The sequence below is a fragment of the Arachis hypogaea genome, chromosome 12 (genome assembly GCF_003086295.3).
Source record: "Arachis hypogaea cultivar Tifrunner chromosome 12, arahy.Tifrunner.gnm2.J5K5, whole genome shotgun sequence".
NCBI lineage: Eukaryota > Viridiplantae > Streptophyta > Magnoliopsida > Fabales > Fabaceae > Arachis > Arachis hypogaea.
Window position 1 is genome coordinate 46978312 of NC_092047.1, and position 21540 is coordinate 46999851.

At 40.7% G+C, this 21540-nt stretch overlaps 1 non-coding gene across 1 annotated transcript; it reads right to left on the bottom strand.

Annotated features, from left to right (window-relative positions):
• Nucleotides 1-19278: 19278 nt before the first annotated feature.
• LOC112731107 (small nucleolar RNA R71) lies at nucleotides 19279-19386 on the bottom strand. The gene has a single exon (XR_003166899.1). It is a non-coding gene; the product is annotated as a small nucleolar RNA R71 (small nucleolar RNA).
• Between the last annotated feature and the right edge of the window lie 2154 nt (nucleotides 19387-21540).

A 21540-nucleotide genomic window follows, 5' to 3' on the forward strand; every position in this document is an offset into this window, starting at 1 on the left:
TTTTATTTTGATGAGCGCTGGGATGTAGGCTGTAGAAATAACTTAAAGACCTTGCTTGTTTACTGCCTCCAAGGGATGCCCCAAGACTTTTTGTCTTGAGTTTTGGGGTTTTCCCTTTTTTGTTTATCCGCCTGTCGAGATGTTTTGCCCCTTGTCCGAGATGTTTTTAAGTAATCAATTCTTCTTTTCTTTTTGTAGGATTTAGTTGACCTCATGTCTTCCCGAAATAACGTTGTAGAGATGTCTTCCCAGGTTCCTGCGGGTATGGCCGATTGGGTGGACTCCATGGTTCTCATGTGTGTCTCGCTGGTTGATTCTGAATTTTGTGCTCAGCTTAGGCAGTTTCATAGTGTCTGTAGTAATTCTGGTGATGAGAAGAACTATGAACTTGTCCCTCTCTCTTTTGACGAGAGAGTCTGCTTTTCAACTCGAGATGTTGATGGTCGCCCTTTCTTTTATGCTTGTGATTTTTTCTTTGGTCAGCTGGGTATCACCCTTCCTTTTACCCAATTTGAAACCGACCTGTTATGGTCTTGTAATGTTGCCCCTTCTCAACTTCATCCCAATTCCTGGGGTTTTATTAAAATTTTCCAATTGTTGTGCAATGGTTTTGGTATTCCTGCTTCCCAATCTCTCTTTTTCTATCTGTTTGTCTTGACGAAGCCCGGTGTGGTAAAAAAGAAGTCAGCTTGGGTCTCCTTCCGTTCTACCCAGGGAAAGAAGGTTTTTTCTATGTTCGACGAGTCTTTCCGTGATTTTAAAAACTACTTTTTTAAGGTCCGAGCTGTTGAAGGAGCTCAGCCCTTTTTCCTGGATGAGAATGACGAACCTGCTTTTCCCTTGGAATGGCAAAAAGACGTGAGGGTCTCCAGGAACTCGTGGGAGATGTTGGATGAGGCTGAGCGAGCCTTTGTGACTATCTTCGAAGAACGCTAGGGTCAACCTCCCCGTCTTGACACAAAGAAATTTCTAACCAATCCTTCTCTTCTTCAAACTGAACTGGGTATCTTGTGTTTCCTTTATTATTTGTTTATGTTGCTTGTAGCTGTCTTTCCGACTTGTCCGACTTGTAGTTGAATTTTCTGTTTTATTTGCAGAGGCAAAAGAATAGTGAATCCATGAAAGCTTTTAAGAGGGCGCAGAGGGCGACTGCTGCCAGAAATGTTGCAGCCAAATCGGCTGGGGAGGGGTCCTCCCAAGTGCGCGAGAAGCCATCAGTGCCGAGTTCTCCCGGGGTGAAGAAGGTGATCCCTACACCCCGAGTTCGTTTGGTGGATCCTCACCCTACTTCTGCTGCTCCCTCTGTTGCTCCTCCCAATAAAAAACAAAAGACTGCTGAGCCCTTTGACCTCGATGCTCCTGATTTTAATGCCATTGAATTTGTGGATCAGCAAATCGGTCCCTACGGCGCTCTCTCCATGGACGATGTGTCCATCCTCCGTTACTTGGAATTTATGGCCCGAAATCACGTGAAGATGGCGTATATGACGGCTGCCATATATCGGACTGCTCAGAATCTCCCTCTCCACGCCACTAAAGCGTTTATGGAGGAGGCGAAACAAGAGTTTGATCGGATGAAGGAGTTGAAAGAGGAACTTGAGATAAAGGTAGCCAAGCTGGAGAAGGACTTGAAGAACGAGGAGGCAAGTTCTCAATCACTGGCGGCTTCTTTGAGGTTGGCTGAGGACGCAGTCCTGATGCATAAGGAGAGTTATGTTGCATCTTATCGGGAGGTGATGCGCCTGAGGGGGGAGCTCGACAGTGTCCGGGAAGATTATTCTGAGCTTCAAAGTCTTCTCGTTGGCAGCGTGACTGCTGCTTATGAGAACTTGAGGGAGCAAGTTCAGGTCATTGCTCCCGAGGCCGATCTCACCTCTTTTAGCCTGGACAACGTTGTCAGAGATGGCAAGATTATTCCTGATGATGAGGATGGTGATGATGATGTTGTTCCCCCTGTGTCCTCTGCCAAAGTGTCAACCTCTTCAGTTTCTCCTGCTGCGCCTGACTCGGATTGCTAGATCCTGAACCGGGAGGATGGGACTGTGGACGCTGTGCCGATCCAGACTCGTCCTCTTTCTCCTTGTCCTGATGCTGCCAAGAAGGCTCCTGATGTTTGCTGATCTCTTTCCTGTAGTTGGCACGGCTTGTGGGCTTTTAAAACTTTTTTATTTATTTACTGACGCTTTCCTAGTTGCTTTTCTAGCAACTTTTATTTTGAAAAACAAAAAAAGGTAGCTCGCCATCCTTAGATTTTGCTGGCCTTCGAGGCTTTTATAACTTTTGTAGATTTTATATAATGCCTTTTGTTTTGACATTTTTTCTGTTTTCTGCTGATGTGTGATATCTTGCAGCTCGACCTCCTTGGGTTATTTTGTTGTTTGTAGCTTGAATCCTTTGAGGTTGTGATTGTGGGGTCCAATTTGTGACCAATTCCTTTGCATTGGTCCCCTTTGTTATTGTAATCCTCTTTTCTGGACCTTTGTCGGGTCTTTTTCAAGGATTGCTTTGATAACTTTTTGGTAGTAGGAGTCCGATTTGGTTATGTCGGTCTCCCTTAAGTTATTTGTTGTAATCCTCTTTCTTGGATCTTTGTCAGATCTCTTTCAGGGACTACTTTGATAACTTTTTAGTAGTAGGAGTCCGACTTGGTTATGTCGGTCTCCCTTAAGTTATTTTTTGTAGTCCTCTTTCTTGGATCTTTATCAGATCTCTTTCAGGGACTAGTTTGAAAACTTTTTAGTAGTAGGAGTCCGACTTGGTTATGTCGGTCTCCCTTAAGTTATTTTTTGTAGTCCTCTTTCTTGGATCTTTGTCAGATCTCTTTCAGGGACTACTTTGATAACTTTTTAGTAGTAGGAGTCCGACTTGGTTATGTCGGTCTCCCTTAAGTTATTTTTTGTAGTCCTCTTTCTTGGATCTTTGTCAGATCTCTTTCAGGGACTACTTTGATAACTTTTTAGTAGTAGGAGTCCGACTTGGTTATGTCGGTCTCCCTTAAGTTATTTTTTGTTGTCCTCTTTCTTGGATCTTTGTCAGATCTCTTTCAGGGACTACTTTGATAACTTTTTAGTAGTAGGAGTCCGACTTGGTTATGTCGGTCTCCTTTAAGTTATTTTTTGTAGTCCTCTTTCTTGGATCTTTGTCAGATCTCTTTCAGGGACTACTTTGATAACTTTTCGTTTTGCCCCGACTTGGTTATGTCGGGCCCTTCTAAGTTAAAGTAATCCTCTTTAATAGGGTTGGTCAGACCTCTTTCCAGGGTTTACTTATAACTTGGTTTGACTTGGTTCGACTTCTTAATGTTCGATCAGTCTTTAAGTTATTATTTTAGCGATCCGTAAGACCTCGTCAGGTTCTTTTTTAGATCACTTTCGATAACTTCTTACATTATTCTGTGTTCATCTTTGCCGATTTGTAGAAAGTGGTTGTCATCTCTAGATCGTCCTTTGGGTGAATCGCGTTTTCACCTTTATCGGACGGTTGCCTTTATCGTGATCGTGCAGTGAAATTCTTTTTCACTTTCTACCGATCTGTTGCTTTATAATCGGATGATGAATTCTTCAGATTAATGCGTCTTGAAATCTTTGTAGAATATCTAAAATATATTTTATTTAAAGGAAAAGTGCAAATAGATACATATGGGATTGTCTGAGTCTCAACTTGGTGCCTCATTAAAAAAACCTTTTCAGGAAAAAGAGTGCATCCAATGATGAGATCTTTTATCTCTTCTTAACTGTAGTACCTTCTTAGGTTGCAAGCGTGCGATGACCTGGGAAGCTCTCGTCCATTGAGTTCAGACAGTCTGTAGTAGCCCTTTCCAAGTACTTCTACAACTCGGCAGGGTCCTTTCCAGTTTGCTGCCAGCTTTCCTTCTCCTGGTCGAGTTGTTCCGATATCATTTCGGATTAGGATGAGATCATTCTCTGCAAAACTTCTCGGCACTACCTTTTGATTATATCTGGAAGCCATTCGGCGCTTTAGAGCTTCTTCCCTGATCCGAGCTCTTTCCTGGATCTCGGGTAACAAGTCGAGTTCTTCTCTCTGAAGTTGGGAGTTTGCTTCCTCATTGTAGTGAACTACTCTAGGCGACCCTTCCTCGATCTCTACTGGGATCATCACCTCTATTCCGTATGCTAATCGGAAGGGAGATTCCTTCGTGGTGGAATGTGGCGTTGTTCGATATGCCCATAGGACCTGTGAAAGCTCTTCTGCCCAGGCTCCTTTTGCATCTTGTAATCTCCATTTTAATCCGGCTAGTATGACTTTGTTAGCGGCTTCGGCCTGTCCATTGGCTTGTGGATGTTCAACGAAGGTGTACTGGTGCTTTATATACAAGTCGGCTACTAGTTTTCTGAAGCCTGCATCTGTGAATTGAGTGCCATTGTCTGTGGTTATTGAATATGGAACCCCGAACCTCGTGACAATATTTCTATATAAGAATTTCCGACTTTTTTGAGCGGTGGCATTGGCTAGGGGCTCTGCCTCGATCCACTTTGTAAAGTAATCTACCCCTACTATGAGGAATTTAACTTGTCCTAATCCCTGTGGGAAGGGGCCGAGGAGATCGAGTCCCCATTTTGCAAACGGCCAAAGTGAGGTCACACTGATGAGTTCTTCTGGAGGGGCGATGTGAAAGTTGGCATGTTTCTGACATGGTGGACATGTCTTTACAAATTCTGTGGCTTCTTTCTGTAGAGTTGGCCAATAAAATCCTGCTCGGAGTACCTTTTTGGTTAGAGCTCGTGCTCCGAGATGATTGCCACAAATGCCGCCGTGTATTTCTTCTAGCACTTCCCTTGTGTTGGAGGTCGGCACGCATTTTAGTAAAGGTATTGAGATTCCTCTTTTGTACAGGATGTTGTTTATGATGATGTAGTACTGTGCCTCCCTTTTTAACCTCTTTGCCTCCTTTTCTTCTGTAGGAGCGTTCCTGTTTTGAGGTAGTTGATTATGGGGGCCATCCATCCTTGGTCCTGACTTGTTATAGTCAGGACTTTTTCCTCTTCCGAGATTGACGGGTTCTGCAATATTTCCTGGGTGAGGCTTCTATTGTTGCCCCCTGGTTTGGTGCTGGCTAGTTTTGAGAGTGCGTCAGCTCGGGCATTTTGTTCGCGGGGTATGTGACAGATCTTATACTCCCCAATTTGTCCGAGCTGTTCCTTGGTTTTATCCAAATATTTTTCATTGTGGGATCTTTGGCTTGGTAGCTCCCTGTTATTTGTGATGTGACCACTTGTGAATCGCTGTAAATGTTGAGTTTTTGAGCTCCGACCTCTTTAGCCAGCTTCAAAATAGCTAATAATGCTTCATATTCCGCCTGGTTGTTTGAGGCCGGGAACCCGAACTTGAGGGAGAGCTCAACTTGGGTTCCTTGGTTGCTTTCTATTATCACGCCCGCACCGCTTCCAGTTTTATTTGAAGAACCGTCCATGTAAAGATTCCATTCTGTGGGGGTTTCTAGGGCATCTGTGAATTCTGCGATAAAGTCGGCCAGATACTGTGATTTGATGGCCGTCCGAGCTTCATATTGGAGGTCAAACTCTGACAACTCGACTGCCCATTGTAGAATTCTGCCTGCTAGATCTGTTTTCTGCAATATTCCTTTTATGGGCTGATTAGTTCGAACCTTAATGGTGTGAGCCTAGAAGTACGGGCGGAGTCGTCGAGATGTTAGGATAAGAGTATAGGCAAATTTTTCTATTTTCTGGTAGTTCAGCTCGGATCCCTGTAGTGCCTTGCTAATGAAGTAGACGGGTTGTTGCCTATTTTCGTCTTCTCTGACTAGTGCTGAGGCTATTGCCCGGCTCCCTACTGCGAGATATAATATGAGCGGTTCTCCTTCTCGTGGTCGAGATAGGATAGGTGGCCGTCCTAAGAACTCCTTGAAGTCTTGGAAGGCTTGCTCACATTCTGTCGTCCATTTGAACTGTTTTCCCTTTCTTAAAGTAGCATAGAAGGGGAGAGATCTTATCGCAGCTCCTGCTAAGAATCGGGATAGGGCGGCCAATCTCCCGTTGAGTTGTTGTACTTCTTTGACACAGGTTGGGGTCTTCATGTTGAGTATGGCTTGACATTTGTCTGGATTTGCTTCAATTCCCCTTTGTGTGAGCATGAAACCTAAGAATTTGCCTGCTTCTACTGCGAAGGTACATTTTGCGGGATTGAGTCGCATGTTGTGTTTCCTTATGGTGTCAAACACTTGAGCCAGGTCGGATAATAATGTATCTTCGGTTTGTGTCTTTATCAACATGTCGTCCACATAAACTTCCATAATTTTTCCAATGTGATCTGAGAAGACTTTATTCATTAGCCTTTGATAAGTAGCTCCTGCGTTCTTGAGACCGAAAGGCATCACAATGTAGCAGTAGTTTGCCTTTGGTGTTAAGAACGAGGTCTTTTCCTGATCTGGTGGATACATGGGGATTTGGTTGTATCCCGAGTATGCGTCCATAAACGAGAGGTATCTGTATCCGGAGGAAGCATCTACCAGAGCGTCGATGCTTGGGAGTGGGTATAGATCTTTTGGGCAGGCTTTGTTGAGATCGGTGTAATCGGTGCACATTCGCCACTTCCCATTTGATTTTTTCACCAAGACGACGTTGGCTAGCCATAGTGGGTACTTGACTTCTCTTATAAATCCTGCCTCCAGTAGTGCTTGTACTTGTTCTTCCACAGCTTTGGATCGTTCTAGCCCGAGTTTTCTTCGTCTCTGCTGCACTGGCCGAGATCCTGGGTAGACCGCCAACTTGTGGCACATTAGCTTAGGGTCTATGCCTGACATGTCTGCGGCTTTCCATGCGAAGAGATCGACATTATCTCGAAGGAATTGTATCAGTAATTCTTTTGAGTCTCCTCTTAGGGTCGTGTCAATATTGGTTGTTTTGTCCGAGGTGTCTCAGATTTGAATCGTCTCTATATCGCCTTCTGGCTGCGGACGGAGTTCTTCTCGTCGTTGGACTCCGCCCAGTTCAATTGTATGAAACTCTTCTCCCCTGCCTCTAAGGTTGAGACTTTTGTTATAACAGCGGCGTGCCATCTTTTGATCTGCTTTTATCGTGGCTATCCACTCTGTGGTTGGGAATTTCATGCAAAGATGTGGAGTTGAGACTATTGCGCCGAGTTGATTGAGTGTTGTTCGACCTATTAGAGCATTGTAGGATGAACTTACGTCGACCACAATGTAGTCTATTTTGAGGGTCCGAGATTGGTTCCCTTTTCCGAAGGTTGTGTGTAGGGATACGTATCCCAATGGTTGTACTGGGGTATCCCCTAATCCGAACAGGCTGTTCGGGTATGCTCTAAGCTCCTTTTCGTCTAAGCCGAGTTTGTCGAAGGCTGTTTTGAATAAGATGTCGGCAGAACTCCCTTGGTCCACTAATGTGCGATGTAGATTGGCGTTTGCCAGTATGACAGTGATGACCATGGGATCATCGTGTCCTGAGATGATGCCGGATGCGTCCTCTTTAGTGAATGTTATCGCAGGGATGTTGGGTGCTTCCTCCTTTCCCTCGACATGATATACTTCTTTGAGATATCTTTTGTGAGATGATTTGGAGATCCCTCCTCCTGCTAATCCGCCGTGTATCATGTGGACGTGTCTTTCTGGTGTCCGAGGTGATCGTTCAGTTCGTCCGTCATCTTCGTCCCTTCGTCTTTTTCTTTGGTCATCATCTCGGGTAGCCAGAAATCGATCTAATCTTCCTTCTCTCACCAATTTTTCTATGATATTCTTTAAGTCGAAGAACTCGTTGGTATTCACAATATTCCTTTCGGTTTCCCCTCCCCTTTTGCCTTTGAGTGGTCACGCTGGGGGGATTTTCTCTGTATGGCAGACTTCTTTGTACACGTCGACCAGGGATGCCCTGAGAGGAGTGTAATTATGGTACTTTTTGATTTTCTCCCCCTGTCGATCTTCTTTCTTTTTGGATTCCTTGTCTTTATCCCGGTAGGGGTTCCCAGATTTTGAGGTTTCTCCCAACTGAGCATTTTCTTCCATGTTGATGTATTTTTCTGCTCGTTCCTGTACTTCGTCTAATGAGATAGGGTACTTCTTTGATATAGATTGGCTAAATGGTCCCTCTCGTAGGCCATTAATGAGTCCCATGATGGCGGCCTCTGTTGGTAAGCTTTGTATGTCCATGTATGTTTTGTTGAATCTTTCCATGTAGTTGCGGAGGCTCTCCCAATCTCCTTGCTTGATCCCTAGTAAACTGAGGGCGTGCTTGGCCTTATCTTTCTGGATAGAGAATCTGGCCAGGAACTTTTTAGCCAGGTCGTCGAAGTTTGAGATGGACTTTGGAGGTAAGTTGTCGAACCATCAGATTGCTGTCTTCGTGAGAGTTGTTGGAAAAGCTTTGCAGGGAACAGCGTCTGAGGCGTCGGTAAGGTACATTCTGCTTTTGAAATTGCTGAGATGGTGGTTGGGATCTGTGGTACCGTCATATAAAGTCATATCCGGGAGTTTGAAGTCCTTTGGGATTTTGGTTTTCATGATCTCCCTGGTGAATGGATCCTGTTCTTTGCGTGAGCTTTCCTTAGGAGTGATCCGAGGGGCCTTTGATTTGAGATCGGCTTCTAATTGCTGTAATTTTTCTTCCAATTCTCGACGCCGCCGTACCTCTCTTTGTAGATCCTTTCTGATTTCTCGTTGTTGTTGGGTTTCTTTTTCAAGTTGCTTCAAGCGATCTTGAAGCGCTTCTATTGCTCCCGGGTTTGCTGAATTTTTATCTCCGTTGGATTCTGGGGTATCTTTTGGTGTGGTGTCCGTATTTTTATGCGGCGTTCTGTTTTCTAGATCTGAATCGTGGTCATTGTCCTGGGCGTCTGCCATGGTAATGAGATGACTTCCAGGTTCCCCGGCAACGGTACCAATGTTCCGAGGGTTCCCTGAAACTGTAGGTCGATCTCAGACTAGATCTTCTGCGCTGGTCGGAACCGATGTGTCCGGCTAGTGAATGGTGGCCGAAGCTGGTGTGTCTAACTTGTTTGGACTGGACGTGCTGCTGATCCTTTGTCGCCGAAGGGTGCGGGGTACCTGCAAGAGACTCCGATGCTTAAGTTAGCATGGGTATTAAACAGGTGTTATGTAGAATAAGAGTATGAGTTATACCTGGGTGCTCCAGTGTATTTATAATGGTGAGATGTGACCTTTCGGATAAGATAAGTTAGTTATCTTATCTTATCTTTATCTTTTGAGTTCAGGTCAGTGTATCTTCAACGGAACCGCCTTTATCTCTATAGGCTTGGGCTGCCTTCGGATTTGGGTCGTATTCCTTGAGTTGGGCCATCCTAGGGGCTCTCCTGTGGATTTGGCCGAGTTCTTCGTAACGAAGTCGGTCCGCTTGACCTTAACAGGTCGGTCGCTGCATCATCGATCATCCCAGGTCAGATAGCTCGACCCAGGGTATGAACAGTAACAGTGCCCAATAGATAATATATAAGGTTCCGAAAAGCCAAAGACAATCCTAGAACTTCACAACAATACAAAGTATTAAAGCTTAATAAAATATATAAATTAAACCATAAACATGGTAATCTAACTTAAGAAAGTTCTATTCTAATAGTCACTGCTGTCTGATGCGGATTTCGAATACCACAACTGAACTGGCAAGTACACCGGGTCGTACCAAGTAATACCTAAGGTGAGTGAGGGTCGATCCCATGAGAATTGATGGACCAAGCAACAATAATTGAGTGATTCACTTAGTCAGACAAGCAAAAAAATAGTGTTTTGGGTTCAGATTGCATTAAACAATAATTCAGAGAGTTTAAGAGGGAAAATAAATGTTTGGTGCAAAAAAATGTATGAGAGAACAGTTAAGGTTTCAGAGTTATTTATTTTTCTGAATTTGTATTTCTCACCAACTATTTTAATCATGCAGGATTCAATTCATGAAAAATTGTAATTGACTAAACCCTAATTTCTTAGTGATCTAGTCTCCTCTAACCTAATCAACCACCAATTCCTTGGTCACTTAATGTAGATTAAAGGTTTAAGTACAATTATAGTTTATAAGCCACAAAAACCCTAATTACCCAAATATAAAAGGATTATATATATCACATATCCCGTTAAGTCCAGGTAACTAGTGATTTAGGAGGAATTACTTTCAAGCTATTATTCAAGTGAGTTAACTTTTCCAAGAATCAACAAGAATTCATGTAGAACAAGAGTTATTTTCCAATACACTCATATTCATAAGATGAAGAACGAAAGTAATCATTGAATTTAAATCAATACAATAATTAAAATGGAATGACAATAGTATTAACCCATAGAATAAACAGAGCTCCTAACCTTAACAATTAAGGTTTAGTTGCTCATGGTTCAGAGAAAAACTAGGGTTCCAAAGTGTGTAAAGTGTAAAATGAGGTAGAAGAGAGGAAGCAACCCAAAGAGCTAAATCTTTTTCTTTTTATATCTAACCTAATTGATTTAGAAATAAAATAAAAGAAATAAAATAAAATAATATCTCAAACTCTAGAGGATTGTGTTTGGAATTAATAATAAACAAAAGAAAATAAAATAAAACTAATTATTAAGAAAATCTTCATCCAACGAAGTCGTCCTTGAAATCCATGTACGCGGTGCTGGCGCTAAATGCCAGGCTCGGCGTTTAACGCCTGATGAGTCCATATTTTTCGATATATTTTAGCCCAATTTGGATGGATTTCATCATATAAACTCACACTTAAGCACCAAAATAGCATACTTTTGTGTTTTTTCTCTAGATTATGCCTAAATGTGAAAACATGCAATTTTGAGCTTAAATTAGTGATTTTAATCCCACTTTTATGCCATTCGATGCCATGACATGTTTTGTTGAGTGATTTTAGGTCCTAGAGGCAAGTTTGGCAAGGAAGAAGTGGAAGGAAGCATGTACAAAGGGAGAAAGCATGAAGAAAACAAAGGAGGAGAGCTCAGTCATGCGTGCGTGCGCACAAGGATGCATGCGTACGCACAAGGATGCGTGCGTACGCACAAGGAGGAAATCAGCATGCGTGCGTGTGCACAACAACTTGTGCGTACGCACAAAACCCCAAGCAGAGCGAATCCAGAGCATCGCGAAGTGTGCGTGCGCAAAATCTTCTGTGCGTACGTACAAGTGGAGATTCGGCGAAGTGTGCAGACGCATACACCTGTGCGTCCGCACAGGTACCAGTGCATGCCTCCATTAAAAAGTCACATGCAGCGCGGTTTTAAGGGTCTCTAGGCCATTTCTGAAGTGATGAAGGCTGGTTTAAGAGGCTATATTAAGGGCATATCAACACATAACAAAGGGAGCTCACTTGTAGGGTAGAAATACATAGTAAGAGTAGGAGTAGTGTAGATTAGGAAATTCTCTCTTAGGGTTCTTAGTTAGGATTTGTAGCATTTTATACTTCAAATTTTGAGTTAGGATTATAGCAATTTTATTGTAAGTATTTCTTTAACTCTCTCTTTTACTATACCACTTGTTCTACACTTGGTTTTATTTTCATCTCCTTTGTCCATATTTACATAGTCTTGCAATTTTAGATTTCTAGTTGTTTAATTTGATATTTGATGGCTTTTATATGTTTGTTTGAGTTGCCTTTATTGATTTTGAGCATTTGTGGTTCATAGCTTTCATTAATTTACCAATTTTGCCATATTTTATGATTATGCATATTAGGTGTTCGATAAAATGCCAATTTTGATTATGGGGTAATTTCCACCCCTTGGCTTGGAGAAAATGAGTTTATGTATTACTAGAGCCATAATGTCCAACACTTAGTGATAATTCGTGGGTTGTTAGTTGTTATTGTATCCACTAACGCTAGCTTTTTACCAATTAATTTGGTAAGTTAGCTAGGATTTGTTGATTAATGACAATTATGCTCACTTGACTTATCCTTCGATCTTAAGGGTTGACTTAGTGAGATTTATCCATCACAATTATCATAGTTGTGGTTATGGCAAGGAAGGGATTCCATGACTCATCCCAAGTCAAGGTTTCATTTATGTTTTAAACCACTTTTCCATCAATTTTGAGTCTTACTTGTTTATATTACATACATATTTCTTTTGTTCTTTCATTGTTTATTAATTGCAAATTTTGTCTTGTTCTTTTATTTCTTTATTGCTTCCTTATCATTGAAAACCCATTGCTTTCTTGCAACCAAAATTGTATGCACTTGTTGGCACTAGTTCCTAGGGAGAACGACCCGAGAGTCTAAATACTCTCGGTTAATTTGATTTGAATTGTGACAATATCTTGGATTAATTTTTGATTAGGATCAATTGTTGGTTCGGAGCTATACTTACAACGGAAAATATATTTTGTGAAAAATCCGAAACCACGTTTGGTCATCTATAAAAATTTTGGCGCCGTTGCCGGGGAACTAGCGTCATGAGTGCTATATTTTGGTTGTTATAAATATGTCTATAATGTAGATAGATACTTTTTGGTTGCTTGTTTGCTTTTGTTGGTAATTAGGATTTTGTTTATTTTGTTAATTGATGTCTTTAGTTGTTATTTTCAATTTTCTCTATGAGTTATCACCCTCTTGGTTTGGAGTTTGGTTGTTATCATTTTGTAGGGCTTGATAACTTCAATTTTGGATTGCATCGTGGGATTGGAGCATTTATTTTGGGAGGAGCAACCTCCTCTATACTACAATGAGCAAAACCCTCCCCAATTTGCATTGCCAAACCAAGGATATGGTGGATTTCATCTTGATTATACACCTTCACCACCATATACCTATGATCCATACCCCCAACATAACCCTCAATCACCATATTTTCAAACACCACACCACCACCACCATACACCTTCTTACATACCATCTCAAAACATCTACCAACATGAGTCACCTTCCACATATACCACCCTTCTCCCAAACTACGAACCTTCTTTTTCGCCACAATATGAAGCTTTCCCACCCTTGGCCCAAGACCAACAAGACCTTCAAGATTTTCTCCACGAGCAAGAAGGATTCCGAAGCACACAAGGATAATTCATGGCTACTATAGCCGAAGCGGTGAACCGCTTGGTTCTACTACGCTCATCCGATCAAGGCACTCCTCTTGAAGAGTGTGAAGGAGCAATTGAAGGGTGTAGTGAAGAGGAGAGCATGAAGCCACAAGGGAAAGAAGAAGAGATAGAGCATGAAGTGAAACAAGAGGGAGAAAGTGGAGTATGTGAACCAGAGGAGAGAAAGAGAGATATGAGGGAGATTAATCAAGATGAGGATTCCATCATTCATGATTTTTTATCCTCCTTGGTCAATCCCTTAATGATCCTAATGAGCCTCTTCCCAATGAGTTTGAGAGAGTCATGGAGGTAGACTTCTCACAACCTCCATGTTATGATTTAAGTGATGGGAAAGAGGAAGTTGGTGAGAAAGCAATCCGGGTCCAAGAACATATCGAATGAGTGGCAATTTCACCTATGAGCTTCATTGGCCACGTGATAAACCCAGTTTTTAGGGTTTATCGTGTGTTGAATTAAGAGCATTTCGATAACCTTTCCTCATATTTATTCAATGAAATAGCATGATTTTGTGATTGTCTCCTTATTTGTGCTTAGATGTGAAAACATACTTTTTAAACCTTTAAATTGATGATTTTTATCTTCCTTTGATTCCACTAGATGCCTTGATGTATTTGCCAATGATTTTAGATTGAAAAGGGCTAGGAAAGGATCAAAAGAGTGAAAGGAAAGCATACAAAGTGGAGAAATCATGAAAAGACAAAGATTTGGAAAACGCCCATGGATGCGCGCGCGCACTATGCACTTACGCGCGGATCACGAAATGCTCTAGGGACGCGTACGCGCGCTGTGCGTGTACGCGCCGAAGGCCGCACGTGATTTTTAAAGAAGAACTCGTGCCTGGCGATTTTGGAGGGTTTCTGGCCCCATTTGGAGCTGAGTTTTGGCAGGAAAAGGCTATGTAGACCAAGGAATGAAGGGGAAGACATGAATATACACACAATACACTTTAGATCTAGTTTTAGTTTAGTTTTAGAGAGAGAAGCTCTCTCTTCTCTCTAGGATTAGGATTAGGTTTAGTTCTTAGATCTATGTTTTAATTCATGCTTTAATCTACTTCTACTCTTCAATTCTTTGTTGTTACATTAATCATTCTTCTATTGTTTGTTATAATTTCTTTTACTTTGTTTCTATGCTTTGTTGTAGATCTACTTTTGTTCATTCTATTTTCTTTCAATTCAATTTGAGGTAATTCATGATAATTGTGTTTCTTTTGATTGTTGTTATCAATTCCTTGCAATAATTGTTGTTAGATTCTATACTTATTGTTAATTTACTATGCTTTACTTTTGCGCCTTCCAAGTGTTTGATGAAATGCTTGGTTGGATTTTAGAGTAGAATTTTATGCTCTTGGCTTGGGAAGGTAACTTAGGAACTCTTGAGTTACTAATGTCCAAGTGATTGACGATTGGAAGCCATTAACTCTAGATCTCACTAATTGAATTGGTGGAGAACTAGGACTTATAGACTTGGATTGATATAGCTCATTTGACTTTCCTTTACTATTAGTTAGAGGATGACTTAATGAGATTGATCCTTGCCAATTCTCATGTTGTGGTTAGTGATTAGGATAGAGATCCTTGACCACCAAACCTTGCCAAGACCACTTTATCATTTACATTTCTATTGCCCTTTACTTTCTTGTTTCTTATCCAAAATCCCAAAATATACAACTCATAACCAATAACAAGAACACTACCCTGTAATTCCTTTGAGAGACGACTCGAGGTTCCAATATTTCGGTTTGTAAATTTAGGGGTTTGTACTTGTGACAAACAATCTTTTGTATGAAAGGAATATTTCTTGGTTTAGAGACTATACTTGCAATGAGAATTTATTGTAAATTCTAAACCATCAAAAATTCGTTTATCAAAATGGCGTCGTTGCCAGGGATTTGCAATGGTGTTATGTTATTGGTTATTGTATATATGTGAATAGTGTGAATAGGTTTGTCTTTTGCTTGTTTACTAGTTTTTGTTAGTTTTATTTTGCTTTTCCTCTATGAATTCTCACTGTGGCTATGAGTTTGGTTCTCACTATGTTGTAGGAAATGTGGACTTTAACGACAACATGTACCAAGGATGGAACACTTCATGATGGGAGGAGCCTCAAGGAATTGATCACTGCTATTGGCAACAACCTCCGGATACTTATAGGTATAATTCACATCCTAGTACATGTGAGTTCAATGGCTATGGTGACTCTTTTTGTGATAATCAAGTACCACCACCATATGCTTACGAACCTTATCCTCAACATGACTATCAACCATGCTCATGAGCCCATTTTAACTAATCACCTTCTTGTGACCCACATCCATTGTATGACCAATAACCCATGCCATTTTCTTGCGACCGTTATGAGCAGGAACCTTTAGAACCACCACAACCCTATCACGACTACTACCAAGAACCACCTCAATACATACCATCTCGACACCTTTATCAAGAAGAACCGCCTTCTCACTATGAACCCTTTCTCCAAAATAATAAACCTTCCTATCCACCCCAAGCCCCAATAGATGACTCTCTCACCTTGCTACTTCAAGGCCAAGCGGATATGCAAAGGAACACTGATGAGCGGATAATTTATACGCTTTTTGGCATTGTTTTTAGTATGTTTTTAGTAGAATCTAGTTACTTTTAGGGATGTTTTCATTATTTTTTATGTTAAATTCACATTTCTGGACTTTACTATGAGTTTGTGTGTTTTTCTGTGATTTCAGGTATTTTTTGGCTGAAATTGAGGGACCTAAGCAAAAATCAGATTCAGAGGTTGAAGAAGGACTGCTGATGCTGTTGGATTCTGACCTCCCTGCACTTAAAATAGATTTTCTGGAGCTACAGAACTCAAAATGGCGCGCTTCCAATTGCGTTGGAAAGTAGACATCCAGGGCTTTCCAGAGATATATAATAGTTCATACTTTGCCCAAGTTTAGATGATGCAAACTGGCGTTCAACGCCAGCTCTCTGCCCAATTCTGGCGTCCAGCGCCCGAAACAAGTTGCAAAGTGGAGTTCAACGCCCAAACTGGCACAAAAGCTGGCGTTCAACTCCAAGAATGACCTCTGCACGTGTAACATTCAAGCTCAGCCCAAGCACACACCAAGTGGGCCCCGGAAGTGGATTTATGCATCAATTACTTACTTCTGTAAACCCTAGTAGCTAGTTTATTATAAATAGGACCTTTTACTATTGTATTAGATATCTTTTGATCCTGGATTGTATCTTTTGATCATTTTTAGATCTCTAGACCTCCATGGGAGGCTGGCCACTCGGCCATGCCTACCCTCTATTCACTTATGTATTTTCAACGGTAGAGTTTCTACACTCCATAGATTAAGGTGTGGAGCTCTGCTGTTCCTCAAAGATTAATGCAAAGTACTACTATTTTTCTATTCAATTCAACTTATTCCGCTTCTAAGATATTCATTCGCTCTTCAACCTGAATGTGATGAACGTGACAATCATCATCATTCCCTATGAACGCGTGCCTGACAACCACTTCCGTTCTACCTTCGACTGAATGAGTATCTCTTAGATCTCTTAATCAGAATCTTCGTGGTGTAAGCTAGAATGATGGCGGCATTCAAGAGAATCCGGAAAGTCTAAACCTTGTCTGTGGTATTCCGAGTAGGATTCAATGATTGAATGACTGTGACGAGCTTCAAACTCGCGAGTGCTGGGCGTAGTGACAGACGCAAAAGGAGGGTGAATCCTATTCCAGCATGATCGGGAACCTCAGATGATTAGCCGTGCCGTGACAGGGAATCTTGGACCATTTTCACAAGCGGAGGGGATGTAGCCATTGACAACGGTGATGCCCTTGCATAAAGCCAGCCATGGAAAGGAGTAAGACTGATTGGATGAAGGCAGCAGGAAAGCAGAGGTTCAGAGGAACGAAAGCATCTCTATACGCTTATCTGAAATTCTCACCAAGGAATTACATAAATATTTCTATCCTTCTTTTATTAATTAATTTCGAAAACTCCATAACCATTTGATATCCGCCTGACTGAGATTTACAAGGTGACCATAGCTTGCTTCATACCAACAATCTCCGTGGGATTCGACCCTTACTCACGTAAGGTATTACTTGGACGACCCAGTGCACTTGCTGGTTAGTTGTGCGAAGTTGTGAACCATGGTATTGGCATCATGTTTTTGGCGCTATCACCAGGGAAAGAAAGAGCAATGAATTTTACATAATCAAAGTGTAATCACAATTTCTGCGCACCAAGTTTTTGGCGCCGTTGCCGGGGATTGTTCGAGTTTGGACAACTGACGGTTCATCTTGTTGCTCAGATTGGGTAACTTTCTTTTTGTTTTGTTTTCAAAAATTTTTCAAAAATCTTTCAAAAATTTCTCCTTTGTTTTCGAAAAAAAAAAAATCAAAAATATTTTTTGTGTTTCTTGTTTGAGTCTTAAGTCATGTTATAAGTTTGGTGTCAATTGTATACTCATCTTGCATTTTTTTCGAAAACTCTCATGCATTCATAGTGTTCTTCATGATCTTCAAGTTGTTCTTGGTAAGTCTTCTTGTTTGATCTTTGCATTTGCATGTTTTGTGTCTTTTCTTGTTTTTCATGTGCATTCTTGAATTCTTAGTGTCTAAGCATTAAAGAATTCTAAGTTTGGTGTCTTGCATGTTTTCCTTGCGTTAAAAATTTTTCAAAAATATGTTCTTGGTGTTCATCTTGATATTCAAAGTGTTCTTGGTGTTCATCTTGACATTCATAGCATCCTTGCATGCATCACATGTTTTGATCCATAACTTTCATGCATTGCATCATTTTTCTTGTTTTTCTCTCTCATCATAAAAATTCAAAAATCAAAAAAATATCTTTCCTTTTTTTTTTCTCTTAAAATTTCGAAAATTAGATTTGACTTTTTCAAAAATTTTTAAAAATCTAGTTGTTTTTATGAGTCAAATCAAATTTTCAATTTAAAAATCTCATCTTTTTCAAAATCTTTTTCAAAAATAAAATCTTTTTCATTTTTCTTACTTATTTTCGGAAATTATAAAAATGTTTTTCAAAAATGTTTTTCTTATTTTTATATCAAATTTTCGAAAATAACAATACCAATTAATGTTTTGATTAAAAAATTTCAAGTTTGTTACTTACTTGTTAAGAAAGATTCAAACTTTAAGTTCTAGAATCATATCTTATGATTTCTTGTGAATCAAGTCATTAATTGTGATTTTAAAATTCAAATCTTTTTCAAAAACTAATTTCTATCATATCTTTTCAAAAATATCTTCTTATCTTATCTTTTTCAAAAATTTGATTTCAAAATATCTTTTCTAACTTCCTAACTTCTTATCTTTTCAAAATTTGTTTCAACTAACTAACTAACTTTTTGTTTGTTTCTTATCTTTTTCAAAACTACCTAACTAACTCTCTCTCTCTCCAATTTTCGAAAATATCTCCCTCTTTTTCAAAATTTCTTTCTAATTAACTAATTATTTCAATTTTTAAATCTTAACTTTCAAAAATCACTAACTCTTTTTCAAAAACTATTTTCGAAATTTTCCCTCTCTCATCTTATTCTATTTATTTATTCATCTACTAACATCTCTCCCTCACCCACCAAAAATCCGAACCCTCTCTCTCTTTCTCTTTCTGAGTTCAGATTTTTCTCTTCTTCTTTTCTTCTACTAACAATAAGGAACGTCTTTACTGTGACATAGAGGATTCCTCTTCTTTTCTTGTTTTCTTCTCTTTCTTATGAGCAGGAACAAGGAAAAAGGCATTCTTGTTGAAGCTGATCCAGAACCTGAAAGGACTCTGAAGAGGAAACTAAGAGAAGCTAAATTACAACAATCCAGAGACAACTTGATTGAAAATTTTGAACAAGTAAAGGAGATGGCAGCCAAACCCAACAATAATGCAAGGAGAATGCTTGGTGACTTTACTGCACCAAATTCCAATTTACATGGAAGAAGCATCTCCATTCCTACCATTGGAGCAAACAATTTTGAGCTGAAACCTCAGCTAGTTTCTCTGATGCAGCAGAACTGCAAGTTTCATGGACTTCCATCTGAAGATCCCTTTCAGTTCTTAACTGAATTCTTGCAGATCTGTGATACTGTTAAGACTAATGGAGTAGATCCTGAAGTCTACAGGCTCATGCTTTTCCCTTTTGCTGTAAGAGACAGAGCTAGAATATGGTTGGACTCTCAACCCAAAGACAGCCTAAACTCTTGGGATAAGCTGGTCACGGTTTTCTTAGCCAAGTTCTTTCCTCCTCAAAAGCTGAGCAAGCTTAGAGCTGATGTTCAAACCTTCAGACAGAAAGAAGGTGAATCCCTCTATGAAGCTTGGGAAAGATACAAGCAACTGACCAAAAAGTGTCCTTCTGACATGCTTTCAGAATGGACCATCCTGGATATATTCTATGATGGTTTATCTGAGCTATCAAAGATGTCATTGGATACTTCTGCAGGTAGATCCATTCACCTAAAGAAAACGCCTGCAGAAGCTCAAGAACTCATTGACATGGTTGCTAATAACCAGTTCATGTACATTTCTGAGAGGAATCCTGTGAGTAATGGGACGCCTCAGAAGAAGAGAGTTCTTGAAATTGATACTCTGAATGCCATATTGGCTCAGAATAAAATATTGACTTAGCAAGTCAATATGATTTCTCAGAATCTGAATGGAATGCAAGCTGCATCCAGCAGTACTCAAGAGGCATCTCCTGAAGAAGAAGCTTATGATCCTGAGAACCCTGCAATAGCAGAGGTAAATTACATGGGTGAACCTTATGGAAACACCTATAATCCATCATGGAGAAATCATCCAAATCTCTCATGGAAGGATCAAAGGCCTCAACAAGGCTTTAATAATGGTGGAAGAAACAGGTTTAGCAATAGCAAGCCTTTTCCATCATCTACTCAGCAACAGACAGAGAATTCTGAGCAGAATCCATTTAGCTTAGCAAACTTAGTCTCTGATCTATCCAAAGCCACTGTAAGTTTCATGAATGAAACAAGGTCTTCCATTAGAAATTTGGAAGCACAAGTGGGCCAGCTGAGTAAAAGGATCACTGAAATCCCTCCTAGTACTCTCCCAAGCAATACAGAAGAGAATCTAAAAGGAGAGTGCAAGGCCTTTGAATTAATTACCATGGCCGAACCCACAAGAGAGGAGAAGGACGTGAATCCCAAGGAGGAAGACCTCCTGGGACGTCCAGTGATCAATAAGGAGCTTCCCTCTGAGGAACCAAAGGACTCTGAGGCTCATCTAGAGACCATAGAGATTCCATTGAACCTCCTTATGCCATTCATGAGCTCTGATGAGTATTCCTCTTCTGAAGAGAATGAGGATGTTACTGAAGAGCAAGCTACCAAGTTTCTTGGTGCAATCATGAAGCTAAATGCCAAATTATTTGGTATTGAAACTTGGGAAGATTAACCTCCCTTGTTCACCAATGAACTAAGTGATCTGGATCAACTGACATTGCCTCAGAAGGGACAGGATCCTGGAAAGTTCATAATACCTTGTATCATAGGCACCATGATCTTTAAGGCTCTGTGTGACCTTGGTTCAGGAATAAACCTCATGCCCCTCTCTGTAATAGAGAAACTGGGAATCTATGGGATGCAAGCTGCTAAAATCTCATTAGAGATGGCAGATAATTCAAGAAAATAGGCTTATGGACAAGTAGAGGATGTGTTAGTAAAGGTTGAAGGCCTTTACATCCCTGCTGATTTCATAGTCCTGGATACTGGAAAGGAAGAGGATGAATCCATCATCCTAGGAAGACCTTTCCTAGCCACAGCAAGAGCCGTGATTGATTTGGACAGAGGAGAATTGATCCTTCAAATAAATGAGGACAACCTTTTGTTTACAACTCAAGGATCTCTCTCTGCATCCATGGAGAGGAAGCAGAAAAAGCTTCTCTCAAAGCAGAGTCAACCAAAGCCCCCACAGTCAAACTCTAAGTTTGGTGTTAGGAGGCCACAACCAAACTCTAAGTTTGGTGTCAAACCCCCATATCCAAACTCTAAGTTTGGTGTTGGGAGGTTTCAACAAAGCTCTGCACATCTGTGAGGCTCCATGAGAGCCCACTGTCAAGCTATTGACATTAAAGAAGCGCTTATTGGGAGGCAACCCAATTTTTATTTATCTAACTATATTTTTCTTAGTTATATGTCTTTATAGGTTCATGATCATGTGGAGTCACAAAATAAATATAAAAACTGAAAACGGAGTCAAAAACAGCAGAAGAAAAATCACACCCTGGAGGAAGACCTTACTGGCGTTTAAACGCCAGTAAGAAGCATGTTTTAGGCATTCAACGCCAGAATAGAGCATGGTTCTGGCGCTGAACGCCAGAAATGCACCCTGGAGGAGAACTGGCGCTGAACGCCCAGAACAAGCATGGTTCTGGCGTTCAACGCCAGAAATGGGCCACAAATGGGTGTTCAACGCCCAGAACAAGCACCAACCTGGCGCTGAACGCCCAGAGTTATGTGCAAGGGCATTTTACATGCCTAATTTGGTGCAAGGTTGTAAATC